At 50.9% G+C, this 25,351-nt stretch overlaps 2 non-coding genes and 2 pseudogenes across 2 annotated transcripts in view; all 4 read left to right on the top strand.

Moving 5' to 3' along the window:
- Window positions 1-1,557: 1,557 nt before the first annotated feature.
- LOC149573476 (18S ribosomal RNA) lies at window positions 1,558-2,569 on the top strand (annotated as a pseudogene).
- A 20,307-nt stretch (window positions 2,570-22,876) lies between these two features.
- On the top strand, window positions 22,877-24,262 carry LOC149573475 (18S ribosomal RNA; annotated as a pseudogene).
- Window positions 24,263-24,971: 709 nt separating this feature from the next.
- Window positions 24,972-25,125, top strand: LOC149573474 (5.8S ribosomal RNA). The gene has a single exon (XR_016361170.1). It is a non-coding gene; the product is annotated as a 5.8S ribosomal RNA (ribosomal RNA).
- A 224-nt stretch (window positions 25,126-25,349) lies between these two features.
- The window catches only part of LOC149573473 (25S ribosomal RNA), a 3,239-nt gene continuing 3,237 nt past the window's right edge, over window positions 25,350-25,351 (top strand). Inside the window, exon 1 of the ribosomal RNA XR_016361005.1 lies at window positions 25,350-25,351. This exon is cut by the window's right edge and continues 3,237 nt beyond it. This is a non-coding gene — a ribosomal RNA (25S ribosomal RNA).

Below are 25,351 nucleotides of genomic sequence, written 5' to 3'. Positions count from 1 at the left end.
TAAGTTTTTGCCGATCGATAGAGCCTTGGGATTGAGAGGGGGGCCGACGAAAGGTTTGGTTGCCGCATAATTTATTCGCTAGTGCATTCTCGGTGCGTGCTCGCCTCTTCACTGTCTCATCCTACAGAAGTGCATGGCACTGTCATGACAGCCTTTGTGGTCCAGGCCAGTAGAAGCGTAGAGTATTACCGATAATTTTTGTTTGGATGCGGAAACTCTCCATGCCCTGTCCTGCCCTGTGCGACGATCCAAACGGCTACGGCTCGTGGGTTCTGCGGGAGATACTCTTCTTCAGCTCCCCCCTAAAGAGAGCATTCGGTGTTTGCATTGTGTGGAAAAAAAGCCCAGGGCATTTCATCTCTCTCTTCATATGCGAAATTCTGGGAGGGCTTGTCGAAGTATGGCCGTTTGTACGGGGTGCACCAAAAAGCGTGTAGGGGGCATATGCCTAGGAAATGGATGTCTCTGAGTGTCCTTACTCGGTCGCGTGCGCGGTGTACATCTTTGCATTACGACCCTGCTGCGAGCATTTGTGATGCAAGCATTTTGGGGGAACGGGTTTCGTACAAGATGTTCTTCTCAGGCTCCTGCGAACTAGAGCGCTCGTCTTTGCAATGCTCCGACAAGTGCAGGCCCAACGTGTCTGTCTAGGGGAAGAAATCGCATGAATGCTTTTTGCCGAGATGTGGGTGCTCGCGGGTGGTTCCCTCGCGGTGCCAGTTCTTCGGTATGTGCATGTGCATGAGATTGAAGCTTGTCCGACAATGCTAGTGTGAGTGTTCAGCCGTAGGAACTTTTCTGTACCTGCGCTGGCAGATCACGTGTCACGGGGAATGGTTAGCGAGGCTGTGCTGGGAAAGGAGATATTTGCTAGAGGTTAGACATGTCCGTGTATGCGGGCGGGCTCTCATCACCTATAAATGTGCGGAGGGGGTGTTGTTATACACGATGCCCTCGAGCGGCCTTATAATTGAGGTGGTTGTGTGCACAGTGATGCCCCCGCCAATCGCATAACCAGCCATGTTTTCGACTCGCACGGCCCTTCACCCTTCAGCACGGTGGTCTCCGTTGGCACTTCGGCAACCAACTCTTCGTCATGGGAAAACATTTATTGCGATCGAGAAGGATTTTGTCTGTGCGGGTGCACCTCAACAGGCGTGTAGGAGGCATATGCCTGGGAAATGGATGTCTCTGAGTGGCCTTACAATTGAGGTGGCTACGTGCGCGGTGCATCTCGTACAGACTCGAGGCTTCTTTCCGAGTAGTGGCGACAGCGAGTTCGAGGGTAAAGGGTTCCATACAGGATGTTCTTCCCAGGTGCCTATGAACCGAGGCTCCCTGTTCGGCCCTCTCCGGTCGAAGATGGGACACTTTCCTCTTGTGCAAAATCTTTGAGCGTTGCGAGTCCTGCATGTGCTGTGAACATCATTCTTGTTGCTTGTACGGCGGATTATGTTTGGATGCATGACGGAGCGAATGCAAATTTTGGTTTCCCATCGCGGCGGGCATCCCTTGGCTGTAGCAGGTCTTGGGGGTCCCCTCGTTGTTAGAAGCTACCTGGTCGATCCTGCCAGTAGTCATATGCTTGTCTCAAAGATTAAGCCATGCATGTCTAAGTATGAACTATTTCAGAATGTGAAACTGCGGATGGCTCATTAAATCAGTTATAGTTTCTTTGATGGTACTTTGCTACTCGGATAACTATAGTAATTCTAGAGCTAATACGTGCACCAAATCCTGACTCTCGGAAGGGATGCATTTATTAGATAAAAGGCCGGCGCGGGCTCGCCTGCTATTCCGGTGATTCATGATAACTCAACGGATCGCACGGCCTTTGTGCTGGCGACGCTTCATTCAAATTTCAGCCCTATCAACTTTCGATGGTAGGATAGAGGCCTACCATGGTGGTGACGGGTGACGGAGAATTAGGGTTCGATTCCGGAGAGGGAGCCTGAGAAACGGCTACCACATCCAAGGAAGGCAGCAGGCGCACAAATTACCCAATCCTGACATGGGGAGGTAGTGACAATAAATAACAATACTGGGCTCCAATAGTGTATATTTAAGTTGTTGCAGTTAAAAAGCTTGTAGTTGGACCTTGGGTCGTCACGGTCGGTTCGCCTTCTGGGTGTGCACTGGCCCTCACTTCCCTTCTGCCGGCGGCATGTTCCTGGCCTTAATTGGCTGGGTCGCGGTTCCGGCGCCGTTACTTTGAAAAAATTAGAGTGCTCAAAGCAAGCCTACGCTCTAAATACATTAGCATGGAATAATGCGATAGGAGTCTGGTCCTGTTCCGTTGGCCTTCGGGACCGGAGTAATGATTAATAGGGACTGTCGGGGGCATTCGTATTTCATTGTCAGAGGTGAAATTCTTGGATTTATGGAAGATGAACCACTGCGAAAGCATTTTCCAAGGATGTTTTCATTAATCAAGAATGAAAGTTGGGGGCTTGAAGATGATCAGATACCGTCCTAGTCTCAACCATAAACGATGCCGACCAGGGATCGGCGGATGTTGCTCTAAGGACTCCGCCAGCACCTTCTGAGAAATCAGAGTGTTTGGGTTCCGGGGGGAGTATGGTCGCAAGGCTAAAACTTAAAGGAATTGACGAAAGGGCACCACCAGGAGTGGAGCCTGCGGCTTAATTTGACTCAACACGGGGAAACTTACCAGGTCCATACATAGTAAGGATTGACAGATTGAGAGCTCTTTCTTGATTCTATGGGTGGTGGTGCATGGCTAGAGGAAACTCTGGTGGAGGCCCGCAGCGATACTGACGTGCAAATCATTTTTTTGACTTGGGTATAGGGGCGAAAGACTAATCAAACCGTCTAGTAGCTAGTTTCCTCCGAAGTTTCCCTCAGGATAGCTGGAGCTCACGTGCGAGTTTTATCGGGTAAAGCAAATGATTAGAGGCATCGAGGGCGTAACGCCCTCGACCTATTCTCAAACTTTAAATAGGTAAGTCGGCGCGGCTGCTCTGTTGAGCCGTGCCACAGAATTGCGAGCTCCAAGTGGGCCATTTTTGGTAAGCAGAACTGGCGATGCGGGATGAACCGAAAGTCGAGTTACGGTGCCAAATTGCGCGCTAACCCAGATCCCACAAAGGGTGTTGGTTGATTAAGACAGCAGAACGGTGGTCATGGAAGTCGAAATCCGCTAAGGAGTGTGTAACAACTCACCTGCCGAATCAACTAGCCCCGAAAATGGATGGCGCTGAAGCGCGCAACCTATACTCGGCCGTCGGGGCAAGTGCCAGGCTCCGATGAGTAGGAGGACGCGGGGGTTGTTGCGAAACCTTGGGCGTCAGCCTGGGTGGTCGACTTGATTCTAAGTGCCCCGAGTCATGTACGTGGTCCAAAAGAGGTCAACCTTTTTTTTTTTTGGTTGGGTTAATGCCCAAAGTTTTCAACTCGAACCGTTTCAGCAACCCCGACACGAATCGCCCCAATTACCCGAACCCCGACTCGAATTGCGTCGAGCCTTAACCGCCTCCAATTTTTTCGCATGACTCATGTCACCGTGCTCGACATGATTCTAAGTGTGCTGAGTCATGTGCATGATCCAAAGGGGGTCAACTCTTTTTTTGGGTTAACGCCCAAAGTTTTCAACCCAAATTTGTGTCGGCGACCCTGACTCGTATCGCCTCGAGCCTTAACCGCCTCCAATTTTTTCACAGGACTCATGTCACCGTGCTCGACTTGGTGCCCCAAGTCATGTACGTGATCCAAAAGTGGTTAACTTCTTCCTTCTTTGGTTAACACCCAAAGATTTCAACCCAAATCGTGTCAGCAACCCCAACTCAAATCACCTCGAGCCTTAATCGCCTGCAATTTTTTCGAACCACTCATGTCACCGTGCTTGACTTGATTCTATGCGCCCCAAGTCATGTACGTGATCCAAAAGCGATTAACTCTTTTTCTGGCTAATGGCCAAAGTTTTCGAATCGACTCAGCTACCCCGACGCGAATTGCCTCGAGCCTTAACCGCCTCCATTTTTTTTTTCGCTTGACTCATGTAATCGCACTCGCCTTGATTCTGAGTGGCCCGAGTCACTTACATGATCCAAAACCGGGTAACTTTTTCTTTTTTCTTTTTTTTGTCAAGTCCCAAAGTTTTGAACTCGAATAGAGTCGGATGCCCCGACTCGAGTCGTCTCCAAATTTTTTGCATGACTCATGTCACCGTGCTCGACTTGATTCTAAGTGCCCCGAGCCGTGTACATGATCCAAAAGCGGTTAACTTTTTCTTTTTGGTTAACACCCAAAGTTTTCAACCCGACCCGCCTCGGCAACCTCGACTCGAAGCGCCTCGAGCCTTAATGGCCTCCAATGTGTTTGCATGGCTCATGCCACCGTCGACTTTTTGCTTGAATCATGTCACCCAGGGCACCTCGATGCTACGTGAGGCGAGCCCTGTGCGCGATCCAAAACCGGATAACGTTTTTTTTTTGAACTCCAAAAATTTCATTCTTTTTTGCCTTACAAGGCCTATCATGATCTCTTTTTATAAAGAAAATTCTCAAATCGGATTGTTTCGGCTACCCTACCTTGAATCTGGCTAGCTAGGCGTAACGCCTCGAGTCGGCTCGGCAATACGTGAACTGAAACTTGTGCGTGATCCAAAAGTGGGTAACTTGTTTTTTTCTTTTTTTTTCGTAATGCCCAAAATTTAGCGCTTTTCGCTGTACAGGGCCTCCCATGATTTTTTTTGTTTTGTTTTTTTTTTTTTCCCCTCGTAGACCCACTCTGGCGACCCAGTCGGGTCGCCCGAGGCTGGGGCGACGGAGATGGGTTGACCTAGTCGGGTGACCCAAGTTGGGTCAACCCAGGCGTGCGATCCTGGCTGGGGACAGCAAGTCGATTCTATAAGTTTTCTTGCCAATTTTGCTAGCCAGGTTGGCTCACCAAGTCATCTAACCATGTGGTCTTTGCCAAATCAAGAATTGACTCTTTAAGTCCACTCACAGCTCGTTGCCCCGCCGAGTTGCTTCTCTAAGCCCACTCACCATGTCAGCTCACCAAGTCGGTTGTTCAAGTACGTTGCCAAGTCAACTCTTTAAGTTCGCTCACCAGGTCAGCCCGCCCAAGTCACCTCTTTAAGTTCATTCGCCAGGTCGGCCCGCCCAAGTTGCATCAGTGGGCTAACTCGCCAAGTCACCTCATGAAGTTGACTCTTTAAGTGCGCTCACCAAGTCAGCTCACCAAGTCAACTCACCATCTCGCCTTGATAAGTGGGCTTGCCGAGTTACTCCACCAAGTCATCGCCTCTTTAAGCCCGCTCACTGTGTCAGCTCGTCAGGTCGGCTCACCAAGTCGACTAATCAAGTAGGCCCACCAAGTCGCCTCAAGGATAGCTCCTCACCATGAGTCGCCTCACCATGTTGACTCAATGAGTCACCTCACCATGTTGACTCTTTGAGCCCGCTCGCCAGGTCGCCTCACCAAGTCGACTCGAGTACGTTGCCAAGTCGACTCTTTAAGTTCGCTCACCAGGTCAACTCGCCAAGTCAGCTCACCATGTCATCTCAACGAACCAACTCGCCGAGTCGTCTCACCACGTCGGCTCTCTAATACTGCTCGCCAAGTCACCCCACCAACTCGCCCCGTTAGGCCCACTCACCACATCGCCCCGTTAGGCCCACTCTCACCAAGTGGACTCTTTAAGTCTGCTCATAAAGTCGAGCCACCAAGTACTCTCACCAAGTCGACTCTTTAAGTCCTTTCGTCGAGTCACCCCACCAAGTACTCTCACCAAGTCAACTCTTTAGGTCCATTCATAGAGTCACCCCACCAAGTCGACCCTTCAAGTGGGTTCATCAAGTCACCCCACCAAGTTGACTCTTTAAGTTCATTCATCAAGTCACCTCGCCAGGTCAGCCCACAAATTACTCTCACCGAGTCGACTCTTTAAGTTCGTTCATCAAGTCACCCCGCCAGGTCGGCCCACCAAGTGGACTCTTTAAGTTCGTTCATGAAGTCACTCTGCCAAGTCGGCCCACCAGGTCGACTCTTTAAGCTCGTTCATCAAGTCACCCCGCCAGGTCAGCCCACCAACTACTCTCACCAAGTCGACTCTTTAAGTTTGCTCACCAAGTCACCCCGCCAGGTCGGCCCACCAAGTACTCTCACCAGGTCGACTCTTTAGGTTTGTTCATCAGGTCACCCCACCGAGTACTCTCACCAAGTTGACTCTTTAAGTTCATTCATCAAGTTGCCCCGCCAGGTCGGCCCACCAAGTACTCTCACCAAGTCGACCCTTTAAGTTCGGTGATCAACTCACCTCGCCAGGTCGGCCCACCACGTACTCTCACAAAGTTGACTCTTTAGGTTCGTTCATCAATTCACCCTGCCAGCTCGGCCCACCAAGTTCTCTCACCAGGTCGACTCTTTAAGTTCGTTCATCAAGTCACCCCACCAGTTCGACCCACCAAGTACTCTCACAAAGTCGACTCTCTAAGTTCGTTCATCAAGTCACCTTGCCAGGTCAGCCCACCAAGTACTCTCACCAAGTCACCCCGCTAGTTCGACCCACTAAGTCGACTCTCTAAGTCCATTCATCGAGTTACCCCACCAGGTCAGCCCACCAAGTCGAATCTTTAAGTCCGTTCATCAAGTCACGTGACCAGGTCAGCCCACCGAGTACTCTCGCCAAGTCGACTCTTTAAGTTTGTTCATCAAGTCACCCGGCCAGGTCGGCCCACCAAGTCACCAAGTACTCTCACCAAGTCGACTCTCTAAGTCCGTTCATCAAGTCACCCCACCAGGTCGGCCCACCAAGTCGAATCTTTAAGTCCGTTCATCAAGTCACCCCACCAAGTACTCTAACCAAGTCGATTCTTCGAGTGCGTTCATCAAGTCACCCGACCAACTACTCTCACCAAGTCGACTCTTTAACTATGTTCATCAAGTCACCCCACCAAGCACTCTTACCACGTCAACTCTTTAGGTCCGTTCATAAAGTCACCCCACCAAGTCGACCCTTCAAGTGCGTTCATCAAGTCACCCCACCAAGTACTCTCACCAATTCGACTCTTTAAGTCTTTTCATCAAGTCACCACACCAAGTACTCTCACCAAGTCAACTCTTTAGGACCGTTCATCAAGTCACCTCGCCAAGTCGACCCTTGAAGTCCGTTCATCAAGTCAAACCCCACCAAGTACTCCCACCAAGTCGACTCTTTAAGTCAGTTCACGAAGTCACCCAACTAGGTCGGCCCACCAAGGACTCTCACCAAGTCGACTCTCTAAGTCTGTTCATCAGGTCACCCCACCGAGTACTCTCACCAAGTCAACTCTTTAGGTCCGTTCATCAAGTCACCTTGCAAAGTCGACCCTCTAAGTTCGTTCATCGAGTCACCCCGCCAAGTTGACTCTTTAAGTCCTTTCATCAAGTCACCCCGCCAAGCCGAATCTTTAAGTCCGTTCATCAAGTCACCGTCCCGATCTGGCCAAGCCATTCTGGCCGAGCCATGCTGGCTGAGCCGATCTGGGTGAGCCATTCTGGCCGACCCAATCTGGCCGAGCCGTTCTGGGCAAGCCATGCTGGCCGAGCCGATCTGGGCGAGCCATTCTGGCCGAGCTGATCTGGGCGACCCGTTCTGGGCGAGCTGATCTTTGCGACCCGTTCTGGCCGAGCCATGCTGGCCGAGCCGTTCTGGCCGAGCCATGCTGGCCGAGCCGATCTGGGCGAGCCGTTCTGGCCGAGCCATGCTGGCCGAGCCGTTCTGGCCGAGCCGATCTGGGCGAGCCGTTCTTGCCGAGCCATGCTGGCCGAGCCGTTCTGGCCGAGCCATGCTGGCCGAGCCGATTTGGGCTAGCCGTTCTGGTCGAGCCGATCTAGCTGAGCTCCAAAAACGGTGTCGTGGATGGCTGTTTGGTCACCTCTGTGCCAACTCGATCGACACAACATTGGGAATGGTTCGACAGCGGTTGTCATTCTAATGTGTCATCAGGATGTCTTAGAACGCGGCCTTTCAAGGGCGAGCTCGCGTCTAGCACTTGGATTGTGCATCGTCACAAGTGAATGGGGAGATCTCTTTGTGAACGGTGGCATGGCGATTGCAAGAGAAAATTGACTGAGTAGTCAGAGCATTGGCCTCAGGCCATTGTGATGGCCTTGCAATTTCTCTATAATTGCAACCTATGTTTGCGCAGTAGCAGAGTTTGCATGTAAGATTGGCCTTTGTTCTTGACGGTTCCAAGTACTCTCACTGAGTCACCAAGTAACCATGCTGGCTGACCCGATCTGGCCGAGCCGATCTGGCCGAGCCATGCTGGCCGAGCCAAGCTGGCCGAGCACATCTGGGCGAGCCATGCTGGCCGAGCCGATCTGGGCGAGCCATTCTGGCCGAGCCGATCTGGGCGAGCTCCAAAAACGGTGTCGTGGATGGCTGTTTGGTCACATTTTTCATTGAATTGGATTTTTAAGGGAGTTGTCCGCACTGTCGCAGATTTCTAATGCAGAGCGAGCCTCGCACTAATAGCTTATATAGGAGAGGTTGTTGCCACGAGCCTCTCCCGTGCCCCTTTCATTCATTCAACATTCGTGTCTAGGCGGATCGATTGTTGGGTTTTCAAATGGTGTATGCCGATGTTGAATGAATGAAAGGGGCATGAAGCAATCTCAGTGCTTTTCCTTGGCTCTCCTTTAGATCATGTTTTTCGATGACTCAATTTTGGAAAAGGTGAGGCAGTGGTTGCCGATCCATGGCGTGTGTTTTTGGTGGTTTTAAAACTTGATCTAAACGTGAGCCCTTGTCTAGCACTCCGGCGTTGCTTGGTATAATGGCAATTTGCTATGGGTGCTCGGTGCTCCAGCAATTTGTCATGGTGTACTTATCGCGGCTACATGGGAGCTTTAATATTGAAAGCTCTCGGCAAAAAATGGTGGCCGAGCCATGCTGGCCGACCCGATCTGGCTTAGCCATTTTTGTCGACCCGATTTGGCTCTCGTTTCTCACTCCATCGGCACAAATTCGAGAGTTGTTCGACAGCGGTTGTCGTTCCAATGTGTCATTGCGGTGATCTGGAGAGCGATGCTAAGTGCGGGAGCTGTTGTCCATGGCGTGTGTTTTTGGTGGTTTTAAAACTTGATCTAAACATGAGCCCTTGTCTAGCACTCCGACGTTGCTTGGTATAATGGCAATTTGCTATGGGTGCTCGGCGCTCTAGCAATTTGTCATGGTGTACTTATCGCGGCTACATGGGAGCTTTAATATCGAAAGCTCTCGGCGAAAAATGGTGGCTGAGCCATGCTGGCCGACCCGATCTGGCTTAGCCATTTTTGTCGACCCGATCTGGCTCTCGTTTCTCACTCCATCGGCACAAATTCGAGAGTTGTTCAACAACGGTTGTCGTTCCAATGTGTCATTGCGGTGATCTGGAGAGCGATGCTAAGTGCGGGAGCTTGCGTCTAGCATTTTGGGATGTTTGTGCAAGCAAGCAGGGGAGCTTCTTTTATCAGAACCTCTCCGTGGCCTTTGAATATAGACCCAGTGCCGACGATATCGATGGATACGAGCCTTGGATTATAAAATTGTTCAGCTAACATTGGTTTTTGTGAGAGATGGGTACGAAAGCACTTCCCGATCGATACGCGGGAGTTCCCTAAGATCGCCTCTATGCCAACTCGATCGGCACAACATTGGGAATGGTTCGACAGCGGTTGTCGTTCCAATGTGTCATCGGGATGTCTTGAAACGCGGCCTTTCAAGGGCGAGCTCGCGTCTAGCACTTGAATTGTGCGTCGTCACAAGTGAATGGGGAGATCTCTCTGTGAACGGCGGCATGGCGATTGCAAGAGAAAATTGACTTAGTAGTCAGAGTATTGGCCTCGGGCCATTGTGACGGCCTTGCAATTTCTCTATAATTGCAACCTATGTTTGCGCAGTAGCAGAGTTTGCATGTTAGATTGGCCTTTGTTCTTGACAGTTCAAAGTACTCTCACCGAGTCAGCAAGTCACCATGCTGGCCGAGCCATGCTGGCCGAGCCGATCTGGGCGAGCCATTCTGGCCGAGCCGATCTGGGCGAGCTCCAAAAACGGTGTCGTGGATGGCTGTTTGGTCACATTTTTCATTGAATTGGATTTTTAAGGGAGTTGTCCGCGCTGTTGCAGATTTCTAATGCAGAGCGAGCCTCGCACTAATAGCTTATATAGGAGAGGTTTTTGCCGCGAGCCTCTCCCGTGCCCCTTTCATTCATTCAACATTGGTGTCTAGGCGGATCGGATTGTTGGGTTTTCAAACGGTGTATGCCGATGTTGAATGAATGAAAGGGGCATGAAGCGATCTCAGTGCTTTTCCTCGGCTCTCCTTTAGATCATGTTTTTCGATGACTCAATTTTGGAAAAGGTGAGGCAGCGGTTGCCGATCCATGGCGTGTGTTTTTGGTGGTTTTAAAACTTGATCTAAACGTGAGCCCTTGTCTAGCACTCCAGCGTTGCTTGGTATAATGGCAATTTGCTATGGGTGCTCGGTGCTCTAGCAATTTGTCATGGTGTACTTATCGCGGCTACATGGGAGCTTTAATATCAAAAGCTCTGGGCGAAAAATGGTGGCCGAGCCATGCTGGCCGACCCGATCTGGCTTAGCCATTTTCGTCGACCCGATCTGGCTCTCGTTTCTCACTCCATCGGCACAAATTCGGGAGTTGTTCGACAGCGGTTGTCGTTCCAATGTGTCATTGCGGTGATCTGGAGAGCGATGCTAAGTGCAGGAGCTTGCGTCTAGCATTTGGGGATGTTTGTGCAAGCGAGCAGGGGAGCTTCTCTTATCGGAACCTCTTCGTGGCCTTTGAATATAGACCCAGTGCCGACGATATCGATGGATACGAGCCTTGGATTATAAAATTGTTCAGCTAACATTGGTTTTTGTGAGAGATGGGTACGAAAGCACTTCCCGATCGATACGCGGGAGTTCCCTAAGATCGCCTCTGTGCCAACTCGATCGGCACAACATTGGGAATGGTTCGATAGCGGTTGTCGTTCCAATGTGTCATCGGGATGTCTTGGAATGCGGCCTTTCAAGGGCGAGCTCGCGTCTAGCACTTGAATTGTGCGTCATCACAAGTGAATGGGGAGATCTCTCTGTGAATGGCGGCATGGCGATTGCAAGAGAAAATTGACTTAGTAGTCAGAGCGTTGGCCTCGGGCCATTGTGACGGCCTTGCAATTTCTCTATAATTGCAACCTATGTTTGCGCAGTAGCAGAGTTTGCATGTTAGATTGGCCTTTGTTCTTGACAGTTCCAAGTACTCTCATCGAGTCAGCAAGTCACCATGCTGGCCAAGCTGATCTGGCCGAGCCATGCTGGCCGAGCCAATCTGGGCGAGCCATTCTGGCCGAGCCGATCTGGGCGAGCCCCAAAAACGGTGTCGTGGATGGCTGTTTGGTCACATTTTTCATTGAACTAGATTTTTAAGGATTTTGTCCGCGCTGTCGCAGATTTCTAATGCAGAGCGAGCCTCGCACTAATAGCTTATATAGGAGAGGTTGTTGCCGCGAGCCTCTCCCATGCCCCTTTCATTGATTCAACATTTGTGTTTAGGCGGATCGGATTGTTGGGTTTTCAAACGGTTTATGCTGATGTTGAATGAATGAAAGGGGCATGAAGCGATCTCAGTGCTTTTCCTCGGCTCTCCTTTAGATCATGTTTACCGATGACTCAATTTTGGAAAAGGTGAGGCAGCGGTTGCCGATCCATGGCGTGTCTTTTTGGTGATTTTAAAACTTGATCTAAACGTGAGCCCTTGCCTAGCACTCCGGCGTTGCTTGGTATAATGGCAATTTTCTATGGGTGCTCGACTCTCTAGCAATTTTGTCATGGTGTACTTATCGCTGCTACATGTGAGCTTTAATATCGAAAGCTCTCGGCAAAAAATGGTGGCCGAGCCATGCTGGCCGACCCGATCTGGCTTAGCCGTTTTCGTCGACCCGATCTGGCTCTTCTTTCTCACTCCATCGGCACAAATTCGGGAGTTGTTCGACAGCGGTTGTCATTCCAATGTGTCATTGCGGTGATCTGGAGAGCGATGCTAAGGGCGGGAGCTTGCGTCTAGCATTTGGGGATGTTTGTGCAAGAGAGCAGGGGAGCTTCTCTTATCGGAACCTCTCCGTGGCCTTTGAATATAGACCCAGTGCCGACGATATCGATGGATACGAGCCTTGGATTCTAAAATTGTTCAGCTAACATTGGTTTTTGTGAGAGATGGGTACGAAAGCACTTCCTGATCGATTTGCGGGAGCTCCCTAAGATCGCCTCTGTGCCAACTCGATCGGCACAACATTGGGAATGGTTCGACAGCGGTTGTCGTTCCAATGTGTCATGGGGATGTCTTGGAACGCGGCCTTTCAAGGGCGAGATCGCGTCTAGCACTTGGATTGTGCATCATCACAAGTGAATGGGGAGATCTCTCTGTGAACGGCGGCATGGTAATTGCAAGAGAAAATTGACTTAGTAGTCGGAGCATTGGCCTCGGGCCATTGTGACGGCCTTGCAATTTCTCTATAATTGCAACCTATGTTTGCGCAGTAGCAGAGTTTGCATGTAAGATTGGCCTTTGTTCTTGACAGTTCCAGGAGATGACCTCCGGAACTTTTGGATTGGGCCCCTTCAAGGTGAAATTCATCCAGTTGATCGGATGAGCTCGATGACCATTTCACTCCCTTGGCTCCATGAATTCAAATCCCATCCAGCTACCGTGAAGCCATCCCGATTTTGCTATGCGAGGGCTCTCTCCCCAGAGTCGTTCTCTTTGCAACAACTTCTTTGGCAAAAAAATTTTGGAATGGTTCGGCAGCGGTTGTCGTTCCAATGGTGCCGTTGTGGTGGTTGCCTGGGCAGCGATCTGAAGGGCGAGCCGTCGTCTAGCAGTTGGGCTGCGCATCACGGGTGACAAGGGAGCCTTTGTAATCAGAAGCTCCCTGTGACCATTCGATGAGAAGAGCCATTGCTTGTGTGAGAAAGGACGAATGCAGCCTCGGATTCCAAACGAAATCAACGACATCGGATCTATATATAAGAGCGGAATGAAGCAGCAGCCCGTTTGCCATGCGTGGCTCCCTAAAGTTGCTCATCTTTCTCACTCCATCGGCACAAATTCGGGAGTTGTTCGACAGCGGTTTTCATTCCAATGTGTCATTGCGGCGATCTGGAGAGTGATGCTAAGGGTGGGAGCTTGTGTCTAGCATTTGGGATGTTTGTGCGAGCGAGCAGGGGAGCTTCTCTTATCGGAACCTCTCCGTGGCCTTTGAATATATAGACCCAGTGCCGACGATATCGATGGATCCGAGCCTTGGATTCTAAATTTGTTCACAGCTAAGATTGGTTTTTGTGAGAGATGGGTACGAAAGCACATCCCGATTGCTACGCGGGAGCTCCCTAAGGTCGCCTCTGTGCCAACTCGATCGGCACAACATTGGGAATGGTTCGACAGTGGTTTTCGTTCCAATGTGTCATCGGGGGATGTCTTGGAAAGTGGCCTGGCCTTTCAAGGGCGAGCTCGCGTCTATCACTTGGATTGTGCGTCGCATCGCAAGTGAATGGGGAGATCTCTCTGTGAACGGCGGCATGGTTATTGCAAGAGAAAATTGACTTAGTCGGAGCATTGGCCTCGGGCCACTGTGATGGCCTGGCAATTTCTCTTTAATTGCAACATATGTTTGCGCAGTAGCAGAGTTTGCAAGTAAGATGGTCCTTGTTCTTGAGAGTTCCAGGAGATGACCTCCGGAACTTTTGGATTGGGCCCCTTCAAGGTGAAATTCATCCAATTGATCGGATGAGCTTGATGACCATTTCAGTCCCTTGGCTCCATGAATTCACATCTCCTAACCGACGACAATCTTTTGCTCCTTAGACGACCTCATAATAAATTGGGTCATGGATGGCTGTTTGGTCAAAATTTTCAACGATTTGGATTTTTATGGCGGATGTCGGCGTGTTCGCTAATTTCTAATGCAGAGCGAGCCTCGCACTAATAGCTTATATAGGAGAGGTTGTTGTCGCGAACCTCTCCGGTGCCCCTCTCATTGATTCAACGGTGGTGTCGAGGCGGATGGAAATGTCGGATTTTGAAACGGTGGACGCCGACGTTGAATCAATTAGAGGGGCATGAAGCCCACCCTCGAGGTGCTATTCCTCGACTCTCCTTTAGATCATGTTTTCTTGTCACTCAAGCTGGCGCAATTTCGAAAAGCAGTTGGGCTGCGCATTACGAGTGACAAGGGAGCCTTTGTGATCGGAAGCTCCCCGTGGCCATTCGTTGAGAAGAGCCATTGCTTGTGTGAGCAAGGACGAATGCAGCCTCGGATTCCAAATGAAATCAACGACATTGGATCTATATATAGGAGCGGAATGAAGCAGCAGCCAGCCCGTTTGCGATGCGCGGCTCCCCAAAGTTGCTATTCTTTCTCACTCCATCGGGGCACAAATTCGGGAGTTGTTCGACAGCGGTCGTCGTTCCAATGGTGTCATTGCGGCGAAATTTGTTCACAGCTAAGATTGGTTTTTGTGAGAGATGGGTATAAAAGCACATCTCAATTGCTACGCGGGAGCTCCCTAAGGTCGCCTCTGTGCCAACTCGATCGGCACAACATTGGGAATGGTTCGACAGCAGTTGTCGTTCCAATGTGTCATCGGGGGATGTCTTGGAAAGTGGTCTTTCTTTCAAGGGCGAGCTCGTGTCTAGCACTTGGGTTGTGCGTCGCGTCACAAGTGAATGGGGGATGTCTTGGGGGATGTCTTGGAAAGTGGTCTTTCTTTCAAGGGCGAGCTCGTGTCTAGCACTTGGACTATGCATCGATCACAAGTGGATGGGGAGATCTCTCTGTGAACGGCGGCATGGTGATTGCAAGAGAAAATTGACTTAGTCGGAGCCATTGGCCTCGGGCCATTGTGACGGCCTCGCAATTTCTCTTTAATTGCAACCTATGTTTGCGCAGTAGCAGAGTTTGCATGTAAGATGGGCCTTGTTCTCGAGAGTTCCAGGAGATGACCTCCGAAACTTTTGGATTGGGCCCCTTCAAGGTGAAATTCATCCAGTTGATCGGATGAGCTCGATGACCATTTCAGTCCCTCGGCTCCATGAACTCACATCTCCTAACCGATGACAATCTTTTGCTCCTCTGCCGACCTCATAAAAAATTGGGTCGTGAATGGCTGTTTGGTAGGAATTTTAAAGGATTTGGATTTTTAAGGCGGATGTTGGTGTGTTCGCTAATTTCTAATGCAGAGCGAGCCTCACACTAATAGCTTATGTAAGGGGCTGGTGATTCGCGATATGAGACGTGGAGGCCGGATGGGCCTGTGCTGCAAAGCTGGGTGCACACAGGTGTGGTGTAGGCAGACGTGGGTCTTGCCAAGGTGTAAATGGGACTATGTCGTGTGCTGGGCAGACATGGTTGTGGTGTAGGATCTTGTCCGGGACATGATCCGAGGTGTAGCTCGGGACTGTGCTACGAGATGTTCCCTCTAGCATAGTTGCGGTGTAGGCACGGTGTGCAACCGAGCCAAGGTGTGATCTTGGGACTGTGCTATGAGATGTTCCCTCTAGCATAGTTGTGGTGTAGGCAAGGCGTGGAACCGAGCTGAGGTGTATCTGCGAAGGGTAAGTGCCAGTGTGCATGAAGGATGGCTTGGAGAGTCCATCTCCCTCGAGAGGGTCGAAGCAGAGTAGTCCCTCCCTCTGGTCTCCGAGAGATAGAGGTGACGCAAAGTCTTTAGGAGCAATGAAGTGTTGCTCTGCTGTTACGTAACATGGTGAGGTTTGGTACTATGGCAAAGGTCCCTGTCTCAGTGTAGCAAAGGAGCTGGATCAATGTTGACAGTCTTTCCCCTTGGGGCTGTCCAGTGTCCGAAAGCTAGGGAAGCGGTTTTCCTAGTCCTGCGGTAGGAGGCAATATGGTTTGTCCAAGTAGGAGCATTGTGGGCTTGAGGTTAGCTGTGCGGGAATGGTGTCATTGTGCTAGATGGCTAAGTGGTGCGGTATCGGTTGGGTGTGGCCTTGGGTGCACATCCTGGGTGCTTGGTTGCATGGGTTTGCATTGAGGTTGGATCTCATAGACCGTGGAGGTCAAGTATGGCAAGCAGGATGTAGTGTCTCGGAATGATGCTAAGGAGATGCCGAGTCAAGTGGGCAGATCGTGTCAAGTATCCGAAGAGGTAGTCGGTGGACATGACTCAAGGAGGTGAGTCATGATGGAAGGCTAGGAACAAAGGCTTGTGGCGCATGAGTGAAACGGGGGAAGCAGATGGGTGAAGTGGTTCAGAGGTGAAGCTATGGAGTGTTCACCGAGTTGGTCCAACTGGCCAGCGTCCCACAGGGTGGGCGGATCATGGAGCTAGGATGTGGAACTCAAGTAGGTTGTGCAACGCAAAGGGATCCGTGGATTGAGCGTGAGACAGCATGGATGCATGAGGAGGTTGGTTCGAGTGCACCGGGTGCACGAGAACATGATGTTCACCAACAAAGGCATGTATACATAGACTGGGGTGTCGAAGCAGTTGGGGCTCATGGTGGGGATCCAGAGTTGGCTAAGGTAGATGGCTGTTCCTTGGGGAGCAAGGGTTGGTCTTCAGGTGGGCTCTATAGGGATCTAGGGAGACTAACAAGTGATGGAGTGCTGTGGAGGCATGTTCATGTTAAGGATTGGACTAGAGGACTCTAAGAAGTTCAGAGAGGTGCCATAAGGATGCCGAGTATACCGTGCGGGTGTGCATATGAGCTAGGAAGTTTGGAGAGGTACCATGGAGGTATCGAGTATGCACTGGGTGTATGCGTGTTGAGCTAGAAGGTTCAGAGAGATGTCAAGATGGTGTTGAGTATGCTTTGGAAGCATATGCATGATCTAGGGAGAACTCTTGGGGGTCCAAGTCAGCCAGTGTGGATGCAGTGTTCAGCAAGGGAATCTAGGAGGTTCTCGATGCAAGGTTGCAGTGGTGCAGCGTTGGACTCAGGGAGTCAAGTGAGTTGAACATGGGGAGCTCTGGGAGCTGGGTGCATTCTCAAGAAGTGGCAAGATGATCATAGAGGATCAGGATGTGGTCAAGAGACTTGTGGGAGTTGAGATCACCTATGTGGCCGATGTCGGAGTAAGGTGGGCTTATGGGAGTCGCCGAGGCGAAGATATCAAAAGGGCTTAAGTCGGGGTTCAGCGCTAAGGTTGAACAGGGGTAGAGCTAGAGGCTCGAGGATGCATGCGTGGAGTACCAAAGGAAGAGAACCAGGAGTAGGATGGTTCGGCATGCGCTTCTATTCCGTGGGAGTGTGTGTTTAGGCAGTCAGATGCGTGGGCATTTGATGAAGACAGGGAGGCATAGTCTGGGTGAACGAAAATGGTCGCATCTTATGGTGGATCAAAAGTAGGGATCGCCAGTGCCGCGCAAGGTTTTGGAGATTCTCAAGGAGAAGGCTTAACCTGGGCATAAGCATAAAATCTAGCCCCATGACAGTTGGTATCAAAGCTGGTCGCTCTAAGCATGGTAAGAGTCTGTGCGTGAATCTTGGAGTGATCTTGCTTTTGTTACCCCAATTCTTGGTGAGGAGATGATATTGTGCATGATCTGGTCGGAGTGTTGCTTCAGGTTGTTATTGCTCATGTGAGAGTAGACATCGGAGCGTTGATCTTTGGCAGATTGGCTTGGGTTTTCATCAACTCTCTGAATTGGCATCAAGTTATAGAGATGGTCAAACTGATATGCAGCTTGTGGAGAGTTGATATCGACATTGTTTGAACTGGGTTCAGCAGTGGAACTTGGCGTGGGTCAAGATGTGGCTAGGGGTCACAAGGCCATAATGCAGGAAGATGGATGTAGTGCAACATGCTGTTGTGAGTTCATTGGAATGCAACTTATGTGAAGATGGCAGTGTCTGGGACATTTTAAGACCAGCTTAACAACAGTTTGGGCTGCAAAGGCGCAATGAGGTGTAGGAGTTGGAGAGGCAATTCCGAGGAGTATGGAAATTGGGCTGTAGGTTGGCTTGTTGGGTCAGTCTCAGTGCGGTGTAGGACGGTGTGCGGACACTATCCGAGGTGAAATCGAGCTGCTACATGGTGTAGATCAGTGTGGGCTGCAAGGAAGGAGTGTGGTGTAGGGTCTCTTTATTGTAGATCCGAGGTGAAATGTGGGCTTGCACAAGGTAAGTCCGTTGATGCTAAACATTTGGGGCCATTTAAGATGGTGAGGTGTAGGATTTCACATGTGGTGGGTGCTTGGCGCTCTAGCAAAATTTTTTCCATGCCTATCGCGGCTACAACGGGAGAGGTGGTTGTCGCGAGCCTCTCCCGTGCCCCCCTCATTGATTCAACGCTGCTGTCAGGGCGGATGGATATGTCAGATTTTGAAACGGTGGACGACGACGTTGAATCAATTAGAGGGGCATGAAGCCCACCCTCGAGGGTGCTAGCCCACCCTCGAGGGTGCTATTCTTGGACTCTCCTTTAGATCATGTTTTCTTGTCACTCAGCTGGCGCAATTTCAGAAAAAGGTTTGGCAGCGGTTGCCAGCCCTCACCGCGTCTACTTGGTGATTTTAAAACTCGATCTAAAACGGGAGCCCTCGTCTAGCACCTCCGTCCGGTGTTGCTCGGGTATTGCATAATTTGTTGCTATCGGCGCAAATCCCCCAACGAATCCCTAGCCTTGGACTCTGTCTTAGATCACCTTCTTCGATCACTCGACCGACGCAATTACGGAAGAGGCTTGGCAGCGGTTGCCATTCCACAGCGCGTCTATTCAGCGATTTCGAAGTTGATCTACTAATGGCGAGCCCTTGTCTAGCCATGAGGTGGGTGCTTGGGGCTCTAGCAATTTTTTGTGTTCCTATCGCGGCTACAATGGGAGCTTTGATAACAAAAGTTCTCGGTGACCCTCCCCAATAGAAATCAGTGCTGGTGTTCACGAAAGACACGTTATTTGGATTTTTGGAATATTGGCACCAGCATCGTTTCTATTGGGAGGGCCGTGAAGCCATCCCGATTTTACTATGCGAGGGCTCTCTCCCCAGAGTTGTTCTCTATGCAACAACTTCTTTGGCACAAAATTTTCAGAATGGTTCGGCAGCGGTTGTCGTTCCAATGGTGCCGTTGTGGTGGTTGCCTGGGCAGCGATCTGAAGGGCGACCCGTCGTCTAGCAGTTGGCCTGCGCATCACGAGTGACAAGGGAGCCTTTGTTATCGGAAGCTCCCCATGGCCATTCGATTAGAAGAGCCATTGCTTGTTTGAGAAAGGACGAATGCAGCCTCGGATTCCAAACGAAATCAACAATTTCGGATCTATATAAGAGTGGAATGAAGAAGCAGCACAGCCTGTTTGCTATGCACGGCTCCCCAAAGATGCTCTTCTTTCTCACTCCATTGCCACAATTTTGGGAGTTGTTCGACAGCGGTTGTCGTTCCAATGTGTCATTGCGGTGATCTGGAGAGTGATGCTAAGGGCAGGAGCTTGTGTCTAGAATTTGGGATGTTTGTGCGAGCGAGCAGGGGAGCTTCTCTTATCAGAACCTCTCCGTGGCCTTTGAATATATAGACCCAGTGCCGACGATATCGATGGATGCGAGCCCTTGGATTCCAAATTTGTCCATAGCTAACATTGGTTTTTGTGAGAGATGGGCACGAAAGCACATCCCGATTGCTACGCGGGAGCTCCCTAAGGTCGCCTCTGTGCCAACTCGATCGGCACAACATTGGGAATGGTTCGACAGCGGTTGACGTTCCAATGTGTCATCGGGGGATGTCTTGGAAAGTGGTCTTTCTTTCAAGGGCGACATGGTGATTGCAAGAGAAAATTGACTTAGTCGGAGCCATTGGCCTCGGGCCATTGTGACGGCCTTGCAATTTCTCTTTAATTGCAACCTATGTTTGCGCAGTAGCAGAGTTTGCATGTAAGATGGGCCTTGTTCTCGAGAGTTCTAGGAGATGACCTCCAGAACTTTTGGATTGGGCCCCTTCAAGGTGAAATTCATCCAGTTGATCGGATGAGCTCGATGACCATTTCAGTCCCTCAGCTCCATGAACTCACATCTCCTAACCGATGACAATCTTTTGCTCCTCTGCCGACCCCATAAAAAATTGGGTCGTGAATGGCTGTTTGGTAGGAATTTTAAAGGATTTGGATTTTTAAGGCAGATGTCGGTGTGTTCGCTAATTTCTAATGCAGAGTGAGCCTCGCACTAATAGCTTATATAGGAGAGGTGGTTGCCGCGAGCCTCTCCCGTGCCCCCCTCATTGATTCAATGCCGGTGTCAAGGCGGATGGATATGTCGGATTTTGAAACGGTGGATGCCGATGTTGAATCAATTAGAGGGGCATGAAGCCCACCCCGGATGTGCTATTCCTCAACTCTCCTTTAGATCATGTTTTCTTCTCACTCAGCTGGCGCAATTTCGGAAAAAGGTTTCGCAGCGGTTGCCATCCCTCACCGCGTCTACTTGGTGATTTTAAAACTCGATCTAAAACGGGAGCCCTCGTCTAGCACCTCCGTCCGCTGTTGCTCGGGTATTGCATAAAATTATGCCATCGGCGCAAATCCCCCAACGAATGCCTACGCTTGGACCCTCTCTTAGATCACCTTCTTCGATCACTCGACCGACGCAACTACGGAAGAGACTTGGCAGCGGTTGCCATTCTACAGCGCGTCTGTTCAGCGATTTTGAAGTTGATCTAATGGCGAGCCCTTGTCTCTAGGCATGAGGTGGGTGGTTGGCGCTCTAGCAAAATTTTTTTGCGTGCCTATCGCGGCTACAAGGGGAGAGGTGGTTGCCGCGAGCCTCTCCCGTGCCCCCCTCATTGATTCAACGCCGCTGTCAGGGCGGATGGATATGTTGGATTTTGAAATGGTGGACGGCGACGTTGAATCAATTAGAGGGGCATGAAGCCCACCCTAGAGGGTGCTATTCTTGGACTCTCCTTTAGATCATGTTTTCTTGTCACTCAGCTGGCACAATTTCGGAAAAAGGTTTGGCAGCGGTTGCCAGCCCTCACCGTGTCTTCTTGGTGATTTTAAAACTCGATCTAAAATGGGAGCCCTCGTCTAGCGGCTCCGTGCTAACTCGATCAGCACAACATTGGGAAATGGTTCGACAGCAGTTGTTGTTCCAATGTGTCATCGGGGGATGCCTTGGAAAGTGGCCTTTCAAGGGCGAGCTCGTGTCTATCCCTTGGATTGTGCATCGCATCACAAGTGAATGGGGAGATCTCTCTGTGAATGGCGGCATGGTGATTGCAAGAGAAAATTGACTTAGTCGGAGCATTGGCCTCGGGCCATTGTGACGGCCTTGCAATTTCTCTTTAATTGCAACCTATGTTTGTGCAGTAGCAGAGTTTGCATGTAAGATGGGCCTTGTTCTTGAGAGTTCCAGGAGATGACCTCCGAAACTTTTGGATTGGGCCCCTTTAAGGTGAAATTCATCCAGCTGATCGGATGAAGCTCGATGTGCTTGTATCTATTCCGAGACGGTAATGATGGTCATTAATCTGTGGCGGTGAGTATTATCCCATTCGGTAATCGCAATGGCGGAGCTGGTGGGAAGTACTTGTCGCTTTGTTTTGATGCATATACCCTATATGTAGGTGTCTGCACGGCTTGCAACACACTGCACATTTGGTGTTCGATTCTAAGATGCGTTTGTTGCTGAGTGTGTATGGAGTTGTATCTTTTAGCCAAGGGCTCCATCTCATTGGCACGTTCTATCATTGCATTTTTATCCTGCCCGGACAGCCAAAAGGAAAGAGATGGTTTGGTTGCATGGGTGCATTGCTCGACGTCCCTAATTTCATCAAGGGTCCACTCTCCACCCTAAGTTTTTGCCAATCGGTAGAGCCTTGGGATTGAGAGGGGGGCCGGCGAAAGGTTTGGTTGCCGCATAATTTATTCGCTAGTGCGTTCTCGGTGCGTGCTCGCCTCTTCACTGTCTCATCCTACAGAAGTGCATGGCACTGTCGTGACAGCCTTTGTGATCCAGGCCAGTAGAAGCGTAGAGTATTACCGATAATTTTTTTTTGGATGCGGAAACTCTCCATGCCCTGTCCTACCCTGTGCGACGATCTGAACGGCTGCGGCTCGTGGGTTCTGTGGGAGATACTCTTCTTCAGCTCCCCCCTAAAGAGAGCGTTCGGTGTTTGCATTGTGTGGACAAAAAGCCCAGGGCATTTCATCTCTCTCTTCATATGCGAAATTCTGGGAGGGCTTGTCGAATTATGGCCATTTGTACGGGGTGCACCAAAAAGTGTGTAGGGGGCATATGCCTGGGAAATGGATGTCTCTGAGTGTCCTTACTCGGTCGCGTGCACGGTGTACATCTTTGCATTATGACCCTGCTGCGAGCATTTGTGATGTGAGCATTTTGGGGGAATGGGTTTCGTACGAGATGTTCTTCACAGGCTCCTGCGAACCAGAGCGCTCATCTTTGCAATGCTCCGACAAGTGCAGGCCCAACGTGTCTGTCTAGGGGAAGAAATCGCACGAATGCTTTTTGTCGAGATGTGGGTGCTCGTGGGTGGTTCCCTCACGGTGCCATTTCTTCGGCATGTGCATGTGCATGAGATTGAAGCTTGTCCGACAACGCTAGTGTGAGTATTCAGCCGTAGGAACTTTTCTATACCTGTGCTGGCAGATCACGTGTCACGGGGAACGGTTAGCGAGGCTGTGCTGGGAAAGGAGATATTTGCCAGAGGTTAGACATGTCTGTGTATGCGGGCGGGCTCAAATCACCTATAAATGTGCGGAGGGGGTGTTGTTATACACGATGCCCTCGAGCGGCCTTATAATTGAGGTGGTCGCGTGCACAGTGATGCCCCTGCCAATTGCATAACCAGCCATGTTTTCGACTCGCACGGACCTTCACCCTTCAGCACGGTGGTCTCCATTGGCACTTCGGCAACCAGCTCTTCGTCATGGGAAAACGTTTGTTGCGATCGAGAAGGATTTTGTCTGTGCGGGTGCACCTCAACAGGCGTGTAGGAGGCATATGCCTGGGAAATGGATGTCTCTGAGTGGCCTTACAATTGAGGTGGCAAGTCTGGTGCCAGCAGTCATGGTAATTCCAGCTCCAATAGCGTATATTTAAGTTGTTGCAGTTAAAAAGCTCGTAGTTGGACCTTGGGTCGTCACGGTCGGTCCGCCTTCTGGGTGTGCACTGGCCCTCATGTCCCTTCTGTCGGCGGCGTGTTCCTGACCTTAATTGGCTGGGTCGCGGTTCCAGTGCCGTTACTTTGAAAAAATTAGAGTGGTCAAAGCAAGCCTATGCTCTGAATACATTAGCATGGAATAACGCGATAGGAGTTTGGTCCTGTTCCGTTGGCCTTCGGGACCGGAGTAATGATTAATAGGGACTGTCGGGGGCATTCGTATTTCATTGTCAGAGGTGAAATTCTTGGATTTATGGAAGACGAACCACTGCGAAAGCATTTGCCAAGGATGTTTTCATTAATCAAGAATGAAAGTTGGGGGCTCGAAGACGATCAGATACCGTCCTAGTCTCAACCATAAACGATGCCGACCAAGGATCGGCGGATGTTGCTCTAAGGACTCCGCCAGCACCTTCTAAGAAATCAGAGTGTTTGGGTTCCGGGGGGAGTATGGTCGCAAGGCTGAAACTTAAAGGAATTGACGGAAGGGCACCACTAGGAGTGGAGCCTGCGGCTTAATTTGACTCAACACGGGGAAACTTACCAGGTCCAAACATAGTAAGGATTGACAGATTGAGAGCTCTTTCTTGATTCTATGGGTGGTGGTGCATGGCCGTTCTTAGTTGGTGGAGCGATTTATCTGGTTAATTCCGTTAACGAACGAGACCTCAGCCTGCTAACTAGCTACGTGGAGGTTCCCCTTCGCGGCCAACTTCTTAGAGGGACTATGGCCTCCTAGGCCATGGAAGTTTGAGGCAATAACAGGTCTGTGATGCCCTTAGATGTTTTGGGCCGCACGCGCGCTACACTGATGCAACCAACGAGTTTCTCTCCCTGGCCCGAAAGGTTTGGGAAATCTTGCCAAATTGCATCGTGATGGGGATAGACCATTGCAATTATTGATCTTCAACGAGGAATTCCTAGTAAGCGCGAGTCATCAGCTCGCGTTGACTACGTCCCTGCCCTTTGTACACACCGCCCGTCGCTCCTACCGATTGAATGATCAGGTGAAGTGTTCGGATCGTGGCGACGACGGTGGTTCCTGTCGGCGACGTCGCGAGAAGTTCACTGAACCTTATCATTTAGAGGAAGGAGAAGTCGTAACAAGGTTACCGTAGGTGAACCTGCGGTAGGATCATTGTCGGTTCGAGACCCTGAATCGTGTAGGGGATGGAGCTGGCCTCCTCCCCGCCCCCGAAATCTTGACGACGTGCGGACACTCGGCCCTGCAAAGATGTGCTGGATGGCCACGCTATGGGTCCAGTGTCGTCGAGGTCGAGGGTCACATCGAATGCCCATGATCGAAAGCGTGGATTCCCCGCGGGGCAAAGAAGAGACTCGGATGCAATCTGGATTAGGATCGGTGCCTTCGAACGACGTCCGCGTCAGAGCGAGAGGTCTCTGCTTGGTTGCAGTTCAGAGGGGGTCTGGGCCTCGTCCCCTATTGAGATTTCAAGGTCCGATCGTGTGCGCGACACTGTGCCAGGGATCCATCATTTCGACGGCGGCAAGTCGGGACTGCCGCAACCCCCCGTTGCGTTGCCCAGGTGTGTTGACTCGTCGCTTGGAGCGTTCTGTGTTTAGGATGGGTGCACTCGCATGATTTGCGAGGTAGGGGCCCCGTCCGCTGACACGGCTCTCCCATTTATCACCTCCCACCTTTGCGAGGGGATGGGGCGGGGATACACCACAGCGTTCCTCATCGCACCCATTGGGTGCTCAGGGTTCGGGATGTGTCAACACCCAACAACACACGGGTGCATCGCGCACCTTAGAAATCCAAAGAACGAAGCACGAGCCAGCGCCTTGCACGCTTGGGTCGCCGAAAGTCAAAAACAAAACAAAATCACGACTCTCGGCAACAGATATCTCGGCTCTCGCCACGATGAAGAATGTAGCGAAATGCGATACTTAGTGTGAATTGTAGAATCCCGTGAATCATCAAGTCTTTGAACGCAAGTTGCGCCCAAGGCCTCGGCCAAGGGCACGTCTGCTTGGGCGTCGCACTACAAAATTTTGCCCTCCCCGGTGAGGAGCAGAGATGGCCGTCCATGTCTGCAAGTGGCGCGCAGTTGGCTGAAATGAGCACGAGGTCCGTCGATCCGTCGCGACGAGCGGTGGCTCGCAAAGGCCGGCGTTGGTTTGCGCCGATCGAACGATTCCTCGCGAGGAGCTTTATTCTGGGCTCAGCGGCCCGCCGCAGTGTGGGCATTGCTGCATCTCTACCACC

This window comes from Cupressus sempervirens, chromosome 2, assembly GCF_028749045.1.
Source record: "Cupressus sempervirens isolate cs-2001-9-10 chromosome 2, ASM2874904v1, whole genome shotgun sequence".
In the NCBI taxonomy this organism is placed as follows: domain Eukaryota; kingdom Viridiplantae; phylum Streptophyta; class Pinopsida; order Cupressales; family Cupressaceae; genus Cupressus; species Cupressus sempervirens.
The sequence above is the reverse complement of the archived record's forward strand: the minus strand, read 5'-3'. Positions and strand labels throughout refer to the sequence as shown.